This window comes from Camellia sinensis, chromosome 7, assembly GCF_055761805.1.
Source record: "Camellia sinensis isolate YWXY chromosome 7, ASM5576180v1, whole genome shotgun sequence".
Lineage (NCBI taxonomy): Eukaryota > Viridiplantae > Streptophyta > Magnoliopsida > Ericales > Theaceae > Camellia > Camellia sinensis.
In genome coordinates this window covers 93,459,921-93,478,587 of record NC_138967.1, presented here as the reverse complement: position 1 = coordinate 93,478,587, position 18,667 = coordinate 93,459,921, and the positions used below count along the sequence as shown (strand labels likewise).

The following is an 18,667-nucleotide window of genomic DNA, read 5'->3' as shown; positions in this document are numbered from 1 at the left end:
ACTTTAATGTAATTGCAGATCCAGTGGCAATGATTGTGGAATATATGTTTAAAAAATATTAAATTATCTGTTTATATTCAATCTATAGAAAATCTGTAGCTCAAAGTAATCTTGGATTGTATTTATATGCAATTTTACAATATATGATGAAAGTAAATGTATTACTTCAAGAGCTAAATGATTATATTTGTCTGTTTGTGTAGATGGTTTGTTAATGTGAAAGGATATATGCAAAATGACATTCGTCGTACATATATTATACCCTTTCTCCCCAAAATCTTAAATTTCCTTAAGCATTGTCTTATTTTCTAACTCATTTTCATGTTTTGTTTTCTTTTGTCGCAGGCCCTCAATTTCACCATCTTTAAATAGAAGTAAAGGTATACCTTCCTCCCTCCTAGCAGTAGCACTGACGGGCGTGCTAATTTATGTGCGTTCCTTTGCTTTCTAATTGATAGCAGGGCACTGGTGGGTGTGCCAATTTATTTAGTTGGTAGTATTTTATTTCTTTTAATTGATAGCAGGGCACTGGTGGGTGTGCCACTTTATTTCTTTGCTTTCTTTTAATTGATAGTAGGGCACTAGCGGGTGTGCCACTTTATTTCTTTGCTTTCTTTTAATTTATAGCAGGGCACTGGCGGGTGTGCCAAGTTATTTATTTGCTTTCTTTTAATTGATAGCAGGGCACTGGCGGGTGTGTCAATTTATTTGTTTGCTAGTATTTGCTCTCTTTTAATTGAAAGCAGGGCACTGGCGGGTGTGCCACTTTATTTTTTTGCTTGTATTTGTTGTAGTTTGGAACCATATTTTCACTTCAATCTTTTTGAACAACAAGAAGTATATAAACCAAAGCTTAATTTTTCTTTTTCTGTTTCTTTTCCTTCAATTTTTTTTTTTTTAATCAACAATTAGATAGCTACATTTTTTTCCTTCTATTGAGAAGATAGTGAACTTTAATACACACGCGTGCACACACAAAAATGGACAAAAATTGAAGCCATGAGGATATGAACTAAGGCAAAGAAGAAAAATAAAATTGAATACAGTTGAAGGAGTAATGTTGACTTTAATCATAGATTTGTGTCGGATGTAGTCCCCCAACCACCCCTTCCAAAAAAAAAAAAAAAAAAGATAAGAAAAGAAAACAAATCAGCACCTGTCTTTGGTAATAGGGAACTTGTCATGGAGTCAGAAAAAATATAACAATTTTTTGAAGATGGGGTGCAGAATTTCCTAAGTTAAGTACTCATACTAATATTGACAAGAAATATGTCATTGTTCTAGTTCATTTGTATTGATTTATTAAAATGTAGAAAGTTCAGGGGGAAAAACAAAATCTCACCAATTTTACAATTTCAGAATATAGATATTTGGGTTGGCTGTAGACGATTGGATCTTTCCATTTAACATTGTGAGATGTAAAATTGATATGAGAATAGTATTTAAGGTAATTATTGATGACTTTATAATATAATTACAATTTTATTTGTTTTTCCAATTTCTTTTATTTTTCACCAAAAGAGGAGATTATCAAAGCCAAGAGGAACTGTGGTGTAATTAGTGGCAGAGTAAGGGAAATCGAAGTCAGTAGCATTATATACATGCTAAAGTTACACATTGCGACATTTTATTTTTTTTACACAAGTTTTCTACCCCCTTCTCCTTCTTTGTTGAGTTTCCTAGTTAGTGGAATTTGTTTCCTTTTTCCCTTTGTTGGAGGTGCATTTAATGGAAAATTTGTAAATGTTGAAATGCATCTTTGAATTTTGTAAATGTTTAAATTAGTGTTCATTTTCATTCGGGGGTTTCTGTGCATCATGAGCCCCCTGTCTCAATTCAATGTAATTGCTTGAGTCCCCTATTCACACCAACATAAAGGTTAGGTATTTTTCTTTTCTTTATTTGCTTTGAATCTCTAACAAGTACTACTAATTTTAGTATCTCTGGATGTAACGCCCTCAAAAATAACCCATTATATATATCATTGACATGCATTACTTAAAGGAGACAATATATTAATTCATTCATCAGAGTATTACTAAATAAAGCATTACATGTAACATTGAATAAAATGCCTTACAGGCTTACATCTTTCCAAGCCAACACTTGGATACAAAAATATGAGTTCTAACTCAAAACAAGAAAAGCCCTAGGCTTGAATGTTTACATGTACCAATAAATAAAGACAATTAACTAAAGGTAGTCTTCTTCAAACCAGAAGCCAAACCCTCTCAAGCTAAGTCCTTGGAGGTAGTTTATCACCTGAACCTGAAAATGATGTTCCCATAAAGGGTGAGCCACAGCCCAGTAGAAATATACTAAACCACTTATAAGCAATGAATAAAGCAATAATATTCAACAGATGGTTAACCAAGATAATCAATTACTTCATTTTACAATCTCATGACACTATTGTCTAAGATACGTTTTACTTTCCAATTTTATCAACATGGCTCAGAACCTGGCCAAACTTACAACAGTGAATCACATATATAATATTCACATCCTTCCAATATCAACAAACAAATGAGACTCAAGCTCAAATCAAACACTTCATACTTCCAGATTGATACACATTTTAGTGCTGTATCAATAAAACACTTCTATATAAATAAGCACACATAAAAGTGACGCTAATGGAGTCCATCCCCTATCTCCTCCCAAACAAAATCCGGTTTAGAGGTCCATCCCCTATCTTCCCCTAAACCGTGGAGTACATCCCCTATCTCCTCCCACACACAAAACAATGTATGCAAATGCAATGCTCAATCAATACACGTATTTTCTGTATCAATGCCATAGTCAAAATTAATGACTTAACCAATGTGATTAGTTTCAGTTATTCCTAATCCACATGCAATGTCTACAACAATCACGACTATCCTCCACCGATAGCCCAAAACAGTTATTTCTAAACTGAAAATAACTATGTCAACAATTCAATAGACAAATGATACCAATTACCCAATTACGCCATTTAATCAATGAATTCCATGAATTTAACTCTCTTTTCCCAATTCCATGAATTACTTATACAAATTAATTCAATAATACAACTAGGGTTTTTCCCAAAATTTATCAAGTATCCCCAACATGTTAAAATACCAAAACTTAGAACAAAACCTATATAATGGAGTAGGAAATCCCTACCTCAAAGAAAACAACCCAAATGGAGAAGATAGAGATGAATGCCCAAATTCCAATGTGCTCCAAATCACCAAATGTTCAGATTAGAATGAAGCCCAAGCCGCCCTCTATCTTTCTTACAAAGAACTTAAGATGGATTCACACTAGAAGTAGATGAACACCTAAAGAGAAGATGAGTTTTGAGGGAGAGAAGTCGGACCTAGGGTTTAGAACCAAAAAGAATAAGAAAAGACTGATCAAAACCCGCTGCTGGGTATATAAACTGGACAGGCTCGCTCGAGCGAAGACTTTGTCGCTCGAGCGACCAGACACAGAGAAACTACGCTCGAGCCAAGGAAGCCTTGCTCGAGCCAACAACTCAAAAGCTCGCTCGAGCGAAAGAAAGCTCGATCGAGCGAAGAACTCAAACCCTCAGGTCTGCAACAAGACACACGCTCGAGCGAAGGAACTATTGCTCGAGCGAAGGACGAACTAACTCGCTCGAGCGAAGAAAATCTCGCTCGAGCCAAGAATGAACAGCTACAGGTCCAAAACAAACGCAACCATTCGCTCGAGCGAACAACTCCTCGCTCGAGCGAAGAACCAAAAACCTGGACAGCAACACTTGGTTCCTAAACCCAACCAACCTGAAACAAACCTGCCCAACACATCCTATAATTCCAAATGAGAAAATAAGGGACAACAACAACAATTATACAATGACAGAATCTACGGAACCTAAGTCCGGATACAATAATCAAGTGGGAAAAGACCGGGGTCGCTATACTGGAGGAATCGAATCTGGTGCACAGATTCCTTTTACGCTCTTTTGGTTGCTTAGAAAATGGGGAAAAAGATGAAAAGAGAAACAAAATTTTGATTTACTTGTGTAATACGAAACAAAGGTCATCAAAGTGAATTGCAGAAAATTCACTATACAAATAAGATTTGTGAAAAAGTAACACTCTATTGTGGTGGCAGAATCGATTACCCACTTGATTGTGATTGTAGACACAAATTTTAAAACATGAACTGTTTCAACACATTTCAAAATTTATGTTACAAATGTCCACTGTTTAGTTTTTGGACTAAACAGTATTGATTATTTAAATAGTAGGTTCTTATTTCCAATCTGTATTTCAGATCGTTAATTACACATTTTATACAAATGAAACCTCCGATTAATGAAGAACAAAATAAACAACAAAAGACAATTTAAGAAAAATAAATATTTTATTGAAATTGTTATGGGTTTTGAACCCTCGAATACAAAATACAATTCTTGGGTTTGGAACCCTTTACCTATTCATCGCCATTAGCGTAGGCTCTCGAATTCTCTAGGCTTCTCTTCTTCTTTCTTGTAACGATTTCTTTAGCTCTCAATTTCTTTCTCTCTCTCTCTCTGATCTTTTCACTTTTGATTTTCTCCCCCGTCTTGTGTGATGGTCCTCATATTTTTGGAGGGCCATCAGGTGATAGGAATGCTTCATCTTCAATTTGAATTTCAAATTGAATGATAGCGCCATTTGAATTTTGAATAATAGCGCTATCTGATTAATCGTATATCTGATTAACCGGATTGATCTTTGGGGTTTCATCCTGTGTGGTGTCTTTGCTGTAGGCTCTACAGGTGTCATCTTTCGTAGGCTCCACGTGCCACTTGAGCATCTTGAATAACGTCATTGAGATACAACATCATTTTATTTACGTACTTCAACGGATCACGTTGATCTTTTTTTTTAGGAAGTGATTATCTACAACCTTCCTATCATAGGCTCTATACGTGTCATAAATTTAGTTGAAATTTATGTGCCAACAAATGCCCCTTGTGACTTGCACAAGTGAATTTTCTTAACTGTGCGAGTCACAACGATTTGGCACTTTTATCTGGATGATCTTTAGGTCTTGGATAGGATTATTTCTTTGCTTTGGTCCCTGGCCTTTTTTTTTATTTATTTTTTTTGTGGGTTGATGGCTTTTTCATGAGCCCTTTTACTTTTGTTGCATGGGTCTTTTTTGTGGACTTGATCTTTTTTTAAAAAAAATAAAGGGTTAATTGCCCTTTATAGTCTGTGGGCCATTTACTTCTATTGCATGGGTCCTTTTTTGCGGACTTGATTTTTTTTTTTTTTTTGAAGGGTCATGAGTAAGGTCCAAGATTTAATTGAGCATTTCCTTTTGTGGGCCTCCAACTTGCCACCATTTTTTTATAGTAGATTTTTTTTCTAGGCCATCATAGATTTTTCTAGACCATCATGGATCTTTCCTTTTCTAGGCCACCATTTTTTAATTGGGCCTTTTCTTTTGTGGACCTCCAAATAGATTTTTTTTGTAGGCCATCATGGATTTTTCTAGACCATCATGGACCTTTCCTTTTCTAGGCCACTATTTTTAATTGGGCCTTTTCTTTTGTGGGCCTTCAACTTGCCACCATTTTTTTACAGCAGATTTTTTCTAGGCCATCATTTTTAATTGGGCCTTTTCTTTTGTGGGCCTCCAACTTGCCACTTATTATTTTTTTTAAGGATTTTTTGCAACATATATATATATATATATATATATATTTTAGGAGTTTGTCTAAATAGAATAGGATGGATTGGCATTGGTAGGATTTCTAATCCTACACAAACTCTTACTTGTATTTCAAATCCTACCTAAACTCTTGCTTGTTTGAAGTATTTTAAGAGAACACTACCTCCTTTCTTAAGAAATAATTTTTTTACTTTATATAACACCTATTTATATATTTTTTCCTGCAGCCCCTTTTTTTCCTTGCAGATTTTGTTTCTCCCAGCAGATTTTTTTGTTTTCCAGAAAATTTCCAGCAACTTTCCAGCCATTATTTTTTTTCTCTTTCCAACAAAAGCTGTTCTTCTTGTACTTTAAAGTAGGCACAAAAGAATTCCTTCAAATTCCTTTTAATCAGGTATGCTTCTCTATTTATTGCTTCTCTTTTTTAACAGCAATTTTTTTTTTTAACCCAAATATGAACACAGACTTTTTTTGTTTTGTTTTCTGAGCATCATAAATGGGGAAGGCAGATGTCCTTCACTAGGCTACTTGTCTTGCCTTTTTTTTTTTATGAAAGATAATTCTACCACTTTGTTCCTGCCATCGAATTCAAGTAAGCTTTATAGTTCATTAAAATGTGTTTAGGATTCATTATTCTATTTGATGGACTTTCTTTTCACATCTGGTTTCTACAAAAATTAATCGTATGAGCACTTGGTTAGCTTTAGAACTTTTTCATTTAATCAAAACTTCACCAGATATAAATCAACTGCAACAAGTATGAGATGCTTAGATTTATTTTTTGCTTAAGAAGAATTGCTTATGTAAAGACCAGAAAATCTGAACAAGTTTAGTAACTTGGTTTTATTTATGTATTTATTTATTTTTTTTTTTGAAGAACAAACCAACCCAGGTTTTTTTTTTTTTTTTTTTTCAAACTGTTTTTTTTTTTTGGTTTGTAGACCATGAATCTAAATAGGCCAAAAAAAAAAAAATTCAAACTGTTTAGCAAACTTTTTTTTTTTTTTTTGTAGACCATGAATCTAAATAGACCAAACAAAGTCCCTGTCACAGAGCTCTTCTTTTTTTTTTTTTTCTTCTTTTTTTTTAAAAAAAGGTTTTTTTTAAAAAAAAAAAACTATTTTTTTTTTATTTTTTTATTTTTTGTAGAAGAAGGTTCATGAACCAAAAATTAAAACATTTAATACAGGTTTTGCCAAAACTGAAACATGCACATCGGTATGAGCACCTACAGTTCAAGCTCTCATATCTCTTTTCCCAATTCATCAACATATCCAATCACAACAATCCAATCTCCTCAACTTGGTAAGGGCCTGGGGTTTAAGCCCCTAGGTCCTGGGTTCAACTCCCCTCTAGGCCAATCTCCTGGGCGTAGCACAGTTGGTTAGGAGGTTGCCCTCAAGGATGCCTTATCAGCTACTTGGTGTGGGTTTAATTCTCCCCCGCTGTGCGAGTCCTGACTTAAGCAGAGCTTGCCTTGGGAGGTCGGGACAAGCTTCCAGGTTATAGTCTCTTACTCGGAACGGACAACAGGACACCCTGGTGATCTCCTCAAGGGGCGCTGCCTTGGACCTGCGGGAGAGTGGGAGGATTTTCCTGTAACCAAAAAAAAAAAAAAACAATCCAATCTCCCAAAACTTGAAATTAAGTTTTTTTTTTTTAAATGCATACGAACACAACTTTTGCATACCTACTACTGATGTGCCAAGACAATATACGTGGGACCACTTATCCCATATTATGAGGTGGTGGAGGCAGATGAATTCCCTACTGCCCCATCATTTGTTGTCCTGGAAAACCTTGTGGAGGTGGCAGCATTGGAGGCCATCCCAACCTCCAATATACATATATATATATATATATATATATTTTTCTTCAAATTATTTATTTATTTTTTGTAGACCATGAATCTTAATAGGCAATTTTTTTTTTTTTTCAAACTGTTTAAAAAAAAGGTTTCAAATTTTTTTCAAACTGTTTAGCAAGCTTTTTTTTTTTTTTTATAGACTAAATCTAAATAGACCAAACAAAATGAGATTAGTTATTTGCTTTGGTCCTTGGCCTATTTTTTTTCTTTTTCTTTTTTTTTTGTTAAAAGTCGAAAACCAGCCTTGCCCCCTCGTGATTCGTGCAAGTGAATTTTAATTGTACGAATTACGATTTTTTTTTTCACGTCTTTTTCCCTCTTTTGCAGGCAACACGCAAGGCGTTAGAGTTTGTTTGCAGGTATCATTGCCCCTTCTAGCCTAATGGCAATGAGTGGTTTGAATCATTGGCAGTGATTGTGTCCTTTCACCCCAATGGCTTGAATCCTTGGCAGTGATTGTGTCCTTCACCCCAATGGGTTGAATCCTTGGCAGTGAATGTGTCATTCACCCCAATGGCTTGAAACCTTGGCAGTGATTGTGTCTTTCACCCCAATGGCTTGAAACCTTGGCAGTGATTGTGTCCTTCACCCCAATGGCTTGAATCCTTGGCAGTGATTGTGTCTGTCACCCCAACAGCTTGAATCCTTGGCAGTGATTATTTCTTTCACCCCAAGGTTTGAAACCTTGGCAGTGATTGTGTCCTTCACCCCAATGGCTTGAATCCTTGGTAGTGATTGTGTCCGTCACCCCAACGGCTTGAATCCGTGGCAGTGATTGTGTCTGTCACCCCAACGGCTTGAATCCTTGGCAGTGAATGTGTCCGTCACCCCAACGGCTTGAATCCTTGGCAGTGATTGTGTCCTTCACCCCAATGGGTTGAATCCTTGGCAGTGATTGTGTCCTTCACCCCAATGGGTTGAATCCTTGGCAGTGAATGTGTCATTCACCCCAATGGCTTGAAACCTTGGCAGTGATTGTGTCTTTCACCCCAATGGCTTGAAACCTTGGCAGTGATTGTGTCCTTCACCCCAATGGCTTGAATCCTTGGCAGTGATTGTGTCTGTCACCCCAACAGCTTGAATCCTTGGCAGTGATTATTTCTTTCACCCCAAGGTTTGAAACCTTGGCAGTGAATGTGTCCTTCACCCCAATGGCTTGAATCCTTGGTAGTGAATGTGTCTGTCATCCCAACGGCTTGAGTCCTTGGCAGTGAACGTGTCTGTCACCCCAACTGCTTGATTCCTTGGCAAGGGGCTTTCGTCAATTTCTTTATATTATGACATTTTGCCTCAACTAACCTCTTTGAGGCCCAATACTATGAGAAGAAGCTTTATTTCGACAAAGTTTCTGGCGAACATGAACAGTTGTTTGCTTCAATTATCACGTCGGATGAGCACATTGCGGGTCTTAATCAAAGGGTTATTCAAACCAAAGAGTTACTCAAACAACTTGAAGAGGAATTGTTATCCACCCAAGCGGAACATGCATCCTTTATGTGTGATTTTGCACAAGCTTCCGAGAGTGTTTCTAAATCAGAAGAAGACGTACAAACTGCTCTGAATGTTTTGAGCCAACACAAGAAAAAGAATGGACAACACAGTGTTGTGGAACGTGCCTTTGAAAGGGCTAAGGATTCTCTTAATGAATGAATGCACTTTTATTTTGTTATTCATCCGAACATAATGTATTTATGAAATTTCGCTCAGTGATGAATTTATTTGTTATACGAAATTTCTCAATACAATACATTGATTTGTCTTATTTTAGCCGTACACAATAGATTTATTTGTTATATGAAATTTCTCAATACAATACATTGAGTTGTCTTATTTTTTCCGTACACAGTTTATACTCTTGCGGGCCAGGAGTATCCAATGTTTTGTCACCTTAGATTTCGGTGAGGTATTTTACCAGTTTAACCACATACAATACCGTTGGTGGTTTTTTTGACTTTTGTCTGGCCGTACACAGTTTATACTCTTGCAGCCCAGGAGTATCCAATGTTTTACCACCTTAGATTTCGGTGGGATATTTTAGCAGTTTAACCACATACAATACCGTTGGTGGGTTTTTGACTTTTGTTTGGCCGTACACAGTTTATACTCTTGCGGTCCAGGAGTATCCAATGCTTTACCACCTTAGATTTCGGTGGGATATTTTAGCAGTTTAACCACATACAATACCGTTGGTGGTTTTTGACTTTTGTTTGGCCGTACACAGTTTATACTCTTGCGAGCCAAGAGTATCCAGTGTTTTACCACCTTAGATTTTGGTGGGATATTTTAGCAGTTTAACCACATACAATACCGTTGGTGGTTTTTGACTTTTGTTTGGCCGTACACAGTTTATACTCTTGCGGGCCAAGAGTATCTAGTGTTTTACCACCTTAGATTTCGGTGGGATACTTTAGCAGTTTAACCACATACAATACCGTTGGTGGTTTTTGACTTTTTTTTTTTTTGCCCTAACTTTTGCCTAGGCCGCCCTTTCGGGTTTTCAACCTAGCAGGCTTTCTTAAGGGTAATATCTCTTCAAGAACCTTGCATTGGTTGGGGGAATAATTCTGTCACCATCCATCGTTATCAACAAATAGGCCCCATTAGAATAAACCTTCTCAATCACATAAGGTCCTTCCCATTTGGGCTCAAGCTTTCCTTTGGTTCTTCGTGAGACTACTATGGGTGTTCTAACCATTAGTACGAAGTCTCCCTTTTTAAAGGAACGAAGCCTCACTTTTTTATTGAATGCATTTGCCATCCTTTGTTGGTAGATTTCCAAGTTCTGTTGAGCATACAACCTTCTTTCATCCAGGGTCTCCAGCTCAGCCAACCTCACTCTTGCACTTTCATCTTCTGTTAAGGACTCTTGTATTGCCACTCGCAATGATGGTATTTGAACCTCAAGTGGTAACACTGCTTCTCCTCCAAAAACCAACAAATAAGGGGTTGCTTGAGTAGGAGTTCTGTGCGAAGTCCGATAAGCCCACAAAGCTTCTTGTAACTTTTCGTGCCAAGCTTTTTTGTTCTTATCCACCATCTTCTTAAGAATTTTGCACAATGTCTTGTTGAAAGCTTCTGCCAAACCATTGGCAGGTGCATGATATCTTGACGAATGGTTGTTTTTTATTTTGTACTTGGCAAATAACTTGTTCAAAGCATCACTCCTGAATGGCTGTCCATTATCTATGATGATACTTTCTGGAATCCCGAACCTGTAAATGATATGGATTCAGATGAACTCAGAGACAACTGTGCATTTTATATCCTTTAAAGCCACGGCCTCTGCCCATTTTGAGAAATAGTCAGTTGCAGCTAGGATATATCGATAACCTGCTGAAGATGGAGGTACAAAAGGACCAATAATGTCCATACCCCATGCTGCAAATGGCCAAGAACAAGTTGTTAAATGTAAAGGCTCTGGGGGTTGGTGGAGAAAGTTCCTATGGAATTGGCAGACATGGCACCTTCGAGCATAATCTATGCAATCTGCAATCATAGTCGACCAATAGTATCCCAACCGTTTTAGCTACATATGTAATTAGGACCACTTTGGTGTGCCCCACATACACCTGCATGTATTTCTGCCATTACCTCTTGAATACACTCCTTGGCTATACGCTGTATGTACATTCCATCCAAAGACCTTTTGCATAACGTTCCATCTTTCCACAGCACGAATTTGGTAGCCCTGCATCTCACTTCAATTCTTTTTACTTTATCTTCAGGTAGCCTACCATGTTGGAGGTAAGCTATGAATGGTTCCCGCCAATCCTCTTCGTTTTCTCCTTTTATGGTGACGACCAAGATTGGAACCAAGTCAGAAACTTCTTTTAAAGGTTGTAACACCCTTCTTTCACCTACCCTGATAGTAATTGTTTTGCTATCTGGTAGGGTGAGTGATGCAGCCAAACTTGCAAGTGAATCAGCTCGAGCATTTGTTCTTCTCTTCACATGGAAAATATGTGTTTTCTTGAATTGCGAAAACAATTGATCAGCCCTTTCATGATACGGGATGAGACTTGTTTTCTTAACAATGTATTCTCCACGGAGTTGCTTTACCACCAGTTCCGAATCTCCATAAATTAAGAGTTCTTTAATAGGAATTTGTAATGCCAATTCTAATCCAGCAATTACAGCTTCATATTCTGCCTCATTATTGGAGCATCCTTCACTTAAGGCGAAAGAATGGGTGATTATAGCATTGTCTGGAGTCACAAACACAATTCCAATTCCAGCTTTATTGTTTTTAGGATTTTCTTGCTTCTTGCCATCTGGACTCCTTGAAGCTCCATCAAAATACATCTCCCATCCTTTCTGAATTTCTACTTGCATAACCTCATCATCTGGTAAATCAGTTACTAGAGGTGAGTCATTAGGTATAGGATGTGCTGCCAAAAAATCTGCTAGAGCCTGCCCCTTTACAACTCTTTGGGGAACATATTCAATTGCAAATTGTTGGAGAATTACAACACACTTTGCAATTTCCCCTGAAAGTATGGGCCGTGAAAGTATATATTTCAAGGGGTTTGCTCTTGATATCAACTTGGCTTCGTGTTCCAAGACATAGTGCTTTAGTTTTTGCAAGGCGAACACCAAGGCAAGACATGTCTTTTCGATAGGAGAGTAATTGACTTCTGCCCCAACCAAAGTACGACTCAAGTAATACAAGGCATTTTCTTTCCCATGCTTATTGTGTTGTGCCAACAGTGCCCCTAACGAACCATCCAAGGCTGTTATGTACAACATGAGTGGTTTCCCTTTTATTGGGCTCATGAGTACTGGAGGCTTCAAAAGATACTCCTTAATACTATTAAAAGCATTTTGGCACTGCTGATCCCATTCAAATGGAACACCCTTTTTCATCAATCTTGAGAATGGCAAACATCAACCAGCCAAGTTAGAAATAAATCTTCTGATATAGGCCAATCTCCCTTGTAGCCCTTCAATTCCCTTAAATTTCGTAGAGGATGCATTTTAGCAATGGCTTTAATCTTGGTAAGGTCAACTTCAATCCCTTTGTTTCGAACCACAAACCCTAGAAATTTTCCTGAGGAAACTCCAAATGCACATTTTAGTGGGTTCATCTTGAGTTTGTACCTCTTCAAATGTTCGATGATTTTTCTCAAATCTTCCACATGGTTTTCTTTTTCCTTTATCTTGACGACAAGATCATCAACATAGCATTCGATGGTGTCATGGAGCATATCACCGAAAATTACAGTCATCGCCCTTTGATACGTGGCTCCAGCATTTTTCAGGCCAAAAGGCATTACCTTATAGTAAAAGACTCCTCTTGGAGTCCTGAATGCAGTCATTTCTTCATCTTCAGGTGCCATTCGGATTTGATTATATCCTGAGTATCCATCTATAAAAGACAAGGTTTCATACCCAGTAGTTGCATCTACAAGAAGTTCAATGATGGGCAAAGGAAAGTCATCTTTAAGACAAGCCTCATTGAGATCACGGAAATCAATGCAAACCCTGATTTGACCATTCTTTTTCTTGACTGGCACTATGTTTGCTAGCCAGGTTGGATATTTGACTTCCCTGATGAATCCTGCATTGATAGCTTGTCGACTTCAGCTTCAATTTGGGTTGTAAGCTCTGGTCGAGTTCGCCTCTGAGGCTGTTTAACTAGCCGTTTCTCAAGGTGAATTGCAAGCTTATGGACTGCAATCTCTGGATTAAGACCAGGCATCTCACTGTAGTTCCATGCAAATATGTCACGATACTCCCTTAAAAAGGAAATATATTGCCGAGCTTCTTCTTCCTTTAAATTTACACTAATGAAGGTTGGTTTGTTTTCTCCTTCATCACCCAGATTTATTTCACGAAGGTCATCCACGATGCCTTGGCCTCTTGCTTCAAATTCTGTTGGTGCAGGTTGAGCTTCATCTTGGTCAACATCTTCCAACACATCTTGAGTGATAGTCATGTTTACTGGAAATTTTTCCTCATCCCCCCGATAGCCTAACCCTTCTGTCCTAGCGGTGATAATACCGCCTTGCTAGATAGCCTGCCTCTGCGAAGGTGTTAATGCAAAGTCAAAAGGTGTCATTGTTTCGGGTATTTTTTCAGGATCTAAACCAACTTTCACCAACATCTGTGTAATTTCTGCATTGAAAGTAGGCTTCTCAAAACTCGAGATGTTTTCTTTTGACACTTGTTCAACTTTCACTTTCTGTTCAACATCTCCAAGTGAGTGGAATATGATGGGTTTCGACCTTTTTCCTTTAGAAGGGACCACAATCTTATTATATTTCTCCACATAGGTGCATTCTGTCCTCCTTAATGGCAACGTGAACTCACCCTTGAGATCCAAAATTGGATTTATTGAGGCTAGAGCCTTTGCCCCCAGTTTCCTTTCGAACTTTGGCACATATCGAAAAGTTCTTTTTGTTGAAACTAGAGTAGACTCTAGAGCGTCTTTGACATTCGGAGTATCTTCAGACTTCTTCACATCTTTTCCCTTTCTTTGTGAAGTTTTTGTATAGAAGCGAGCATCAGCATAATAGGCCTCTACTTCTCCTAATGGATCATTGTCAGCCACAATTGTCCCCTCTTTTTTGGGTGAAGGCAACGGGTACTTAATGCATTAGTGATAAGTTGACGGCACTGTATGATGATTATGCATCCATGGTCTCCCAAGCAAAGCATTGTAAGAGGTGTCTACATCAATAACCAAGAACTCAGTGCTTTCTTCAATATCTCCAAACTTGGTTCGCAATTCAATTTTCCCCATTGGGCATTGCTCGCTCTGATTAAATCCTTGAATGACCAAACGACTTGGGCGAAGTTGTGAAATTCGAACCCCTAATAAGTTTAAGGCCCTCCGAGGCAGGAGGTTTACCGTAGATCCTCCATCAACCAGAATTCGAGAAATTTTCACATCATGGATAAGCCCAGTGATAAACAAAGGCCGATTATGGTCTGTCATTTCAGCACACATGTCTTTGTCACCAAAGGTTACCATAGCCATGCATGTAGTTGCCTTTTCTTGATTTCCACCCTCGATTTCTTTGTGGAAATCCTCTAGCTTGGACAGGGCATATATTAAAGACTTTCGAAGCTTTGGAGACATTTTCAGTGCATCATATACGCTCAACAATGCTGGAATTTTCTTTAGATGAGCTAGTACATCATATTTCACTTGCTCTTCCTCCAACAAAACCTGTGGAACTTCTGACGTTTGAGGGTCCTGAGGATTTTGTAATTTCCTCCGGTAGATCAAGTAAGTCTAGCATACTTCAGCAACCGCCTTTTCGTTGACCTCAACTTCTTTTATTCCCTCACTTATTTGGACCATGTTAACTGGTCCAGCTGCAGAGTGATCATCATCATCAGTCACTTCTCCATCTTCCTGGAGCTGCATTCTTCTCCCATTTCTTAGGTACCGGGAGTCACGCCTATAAAAGCATTGAGATTCTTCAAAACCATTCTTCATGGCCTCCCAACTAGGCACCACGACTCCATCGAGGGAGCAATACCAGTCAAAGGCGATCCCTTCTAAGGAAAGGGGGAATTGTTTTAGCCAAAGTGCTTGATTTTGAGCTATTTCCCCACACTGTTTCAAAAAACGCCTAATATGTTTTTGAGGATCTCCATACCCCTCATATAGGACAAAATTTGAAAGTTCGTATCCTTTAGGAAATGGTGTTTGCTCTACCCATAAAGGGAACAAATCCCTTGGGCGATAAGTGCCCATCTCTTGAAGGTCAAGGGCAGTTTTAATCTTCTCCTCAATTGTGCCTTCTATGAAATCATATGTTTGAGAAGATGTACCTTCGTTATCCAAATGTTCTGACATCTCAATTTCTATTGGCCATGGTTTATAAAATGTCCTATAGAATCGATCAGCCATGGTGTCCCAATCTGGGATTGAATTAGGTGGCAGGCCGAAGTACCAATCTGCTGCCCATCCTTCCAAAGAAAGAACGAACTGCCATAGAAGTAACGCCTGACTTTTTACTGTGTTTCCACATTGTGCAAGGAAACGAACTGTAACAACCCCTATCCGTAATTAGCCACTAATCCGTATTTAATAATGTTAATGGGAGGATTAAAATAAATTATGTGTTTATTCTGCATTTTGTATGATTTTGGCTTTTTATTTGTTACTTGTAGAAATATCTGTCTGGTATTCCGCTTTAATATGAAAATTGGAAGCCTTATCGGCATCCGAAATCGAAATTGATTACATCAATGTGTTATTTGAAATTTTTAGAACCATATGGCAAATTTTGTTAAAAATTGATTCAGTCTGATTCGTTAAGTTGCGTTTAGCAAGCCTTATGTTCTAATTAATGTGTTTTAGCACCATAAATATATATATGAGCCATAAGCTCATTTTGAGCTCATTTTCTTTTATCCCTTGAGTGGAAAAATCTGGTGAAACATTTTAGAGAGAGAGGGAGCACAATTCTAGAGAGAGATAGGAAGAGATTGAAGAAGAATTGAAGGTTTTGTGTTGAATTCACCAAGATTGTGCTAGAACAAGAGTAATTCAAGACTCTAGGTAAGCTTTTGACTATTAATTCAAAGAGTTATGTGTTGTTGAGATGAATTCATGGAGTTGTTAGGACCATTGCATGTAATTTACATATGTTGGCCAAGAAGATGGAAGATTTAGAGTTAATTCATGCATGCATGTACATTTTCTTACAAATTGAGCATGATTTCCATGAATCCTCTCTTGCATGTTTGAAATTCATTTTCATTTGGGGAAATCAGCAAGTTTCAAGTTGTTTCATGGTGTTTGATCATGTTTTGAGAAGTTTGATACAAGAAAAATTCATGCATGTTGTGTTTATGAACATTCATCATGTTTTAAGTTGAAATTGTGAGTTTTTAACAAACTCTTGGGCCATGATTTTATGAAATGATCTTAAATTCTTCATGTTTTACAAGTTTACTATGTTATCTCTAGTTTTGGGGCCCAAGAGATGTGTTTTGGTTGGTGGAATTCGAGTTTTGAGCTTGGGAGGTTAATCTGGATTTTCTAGAAATTTGACCCACGCTCGAGCGGGGACTTTCACGCTCGAGCGTGAACCCTGAATTCTTGCACCACGCTCGAGCGTGGGTTGAGCGCCCGTCGAGCGTGAAAACCTTGCATCCAGTACTTTTAGAGTTTACAGTCCGCTCGAGCGGGGAGAGTCACGGCCGAGCGGAGCTTCATTGTCTGCATGTCCGCTCGAGCGGGGAAACCCACGCTCGAGCGTAGGCCTCATTTTCAGAAAATTTGACTAAGTGTTCCAATTCATGTTTTAGCATCCGCATTGCATCTTAGGCATTCCTAAGACCTAATTAAGCTTTGATAATGAGGTTATGGATTAGAAACACACTAAGGAATGAATGTACTAAGTCAAGGAATTACAAGTGTGTGTGTGCGTTTTAGCATTGTGATAAGAAAGAACAAGAACCAACGTAATGAAAGCTAAGCCGTGTTGGCCACATGAATGTGTAATGATAAGACATGCTTGTGTTATATATTTGTGATTGTAGGTCAAGACTCGAGGATTGATTGACCGCTTATTGGAACCACTGTGAGTAATGTTATCGTAAAGATACGTTCATATGAATTATGTTCCAAAGGAAATGTGATAAGCTATTATTTCTAAAATGATATCTATTTTCATGAACGAATATTACATGTTTGAAATCTATTATGGCATCCATAGATAGTCCCAAGTCATGGGGGACGGCATGAAAATGCGGGCCCATGACATACAAGTTTACGAGATCTCGTTAGCCACTTCATTGTGGTGATATGTGTTTAATCGGTATCCGGAACCGATTACTCTAGTCGGAAGACGTTCTGTGATGTGTTCTATGGGATGTACCATTATTATGTTCTGATATGAGAATGATTATGCTATGATCTGTTTTCCGCTTATGATATGTTCGTATTTCGTTCACTAACCCCTTTACCTTAATGTTATTCACTGGGCTTTAGCTCACTGTTTGTATATATATATGTATAGGTGAGCATTCTGGAGTTTGAGTCTGAAGGCTTTTGTCTGGATCTGTGTTCCGTTGTCAGCCAACCATTATGCCTCATTTGGAGGTTCCCGAAGCGTCCTGTGTTTAAGTTCTGTGGTTTCTGTTTACATAAGACTTGATTTGATGTCGTTGGCTGTACTTAACATACTGTAATGTGTGTGGGTATAATGTATGGTTGACTACCGGTTGTGTACATAAAGTTTTAAATATTCTGTTTCATGTAAGTCAGCACAGCTCATTGGACAACTATATTTATGTATTTGCTTCCGCTAGCCCCTTTATCTTGTTAATCTGTTCAGAGGCCTTTGGTAATCCAAGGATTGCTGGCCGGTTACGATGCTAAACCTATAGGGGTGGGTTTGGGTCGTGACACGAGCCAAATGGCGCCTTGGACAACCTGTCCTATTATATAAAGGAAAACGAGGTACTACATATCCTTGTGGGAACTGAACCCATTCGACCCAATTAGGGAAAGGGTGTCCAGAAATTTGATTTCTTTCAATAATCAAATTTTGATGGGCTTCAAAACCCTCATCTTTCAAAGAGACTGCTACTTTTGCCTGATGTTCCGCTTCCCTTCTAGCTTCAATTTTTGCTTTCTCATCATCACTTGGATTGCAAATGATATGTATTTCTCGTTCTTCAAAATTTACATCTACAGTGATGACATTACAAGGAAAGTCAAAGTGGTCACTTGATACACTTTCTCCATCGTCTTTCTCCATCGTATGTCCTAGCTGGGGATGTGTATGGTGAACCATCAGGAGAAAAGTCAAGTTCCCAATCTTCATTAGGATCCTCAACTTGAGATGACTTTGCTTGTTTACTTGAATGCTTCCATACTTCATCATCCGACATACACCTGCCATTCACCTCATCATCCTTGAAGTGTAGTCATTTTTTCGCCTTTTTCACAAGCTCAGAGTCGGACCTACACCCAGTGTCTCCTTGTTCTGCTCTCCTTACATATTCTGGAGTGCCTTGATAGTACATTGGTGGTACTGGCGAATATTTTGGAGAAAAGGCTTCTGTGGTGTACTCCGGAGAAGCTGGTGTATACTCTGGTGAGGCTGGTGTGTATTCTGGAGAAGTTGGTGTATACTCTGGTGAGTCAGGTATGCAGATAGGAGATGTAATGCAATC

The 18,667-nt window shown here is 38.2% G+C and overlaps 1 long non-coding RNA gene across 3 annotated transcripts in view; it reads left to right on the top strand.

The window, feature by feature from the left end:
• The first annotated feature begins 344 nt into the window (after window positions 1-344).
• The window catches only part of LOC114299122 (uncharacterized), a 35,096-nt gene continuing 16,773 nt past the window's right edge, over window positions 345-18,667 (top strand). Inside the window, exon 1 of one of the 3 annotated variants that reach the window (XR_014335693.1) lies at window positions 345-380. This is a non-coding gene — a long non-coding RNA (uncharacterized LOC114299122). The remainder of the gene's footprint in view (window positions 381-18,667) is intronic. The other 2 variants (XR_014335691.1, XR_014335690.1) reach the window with 2 other exon arrangements.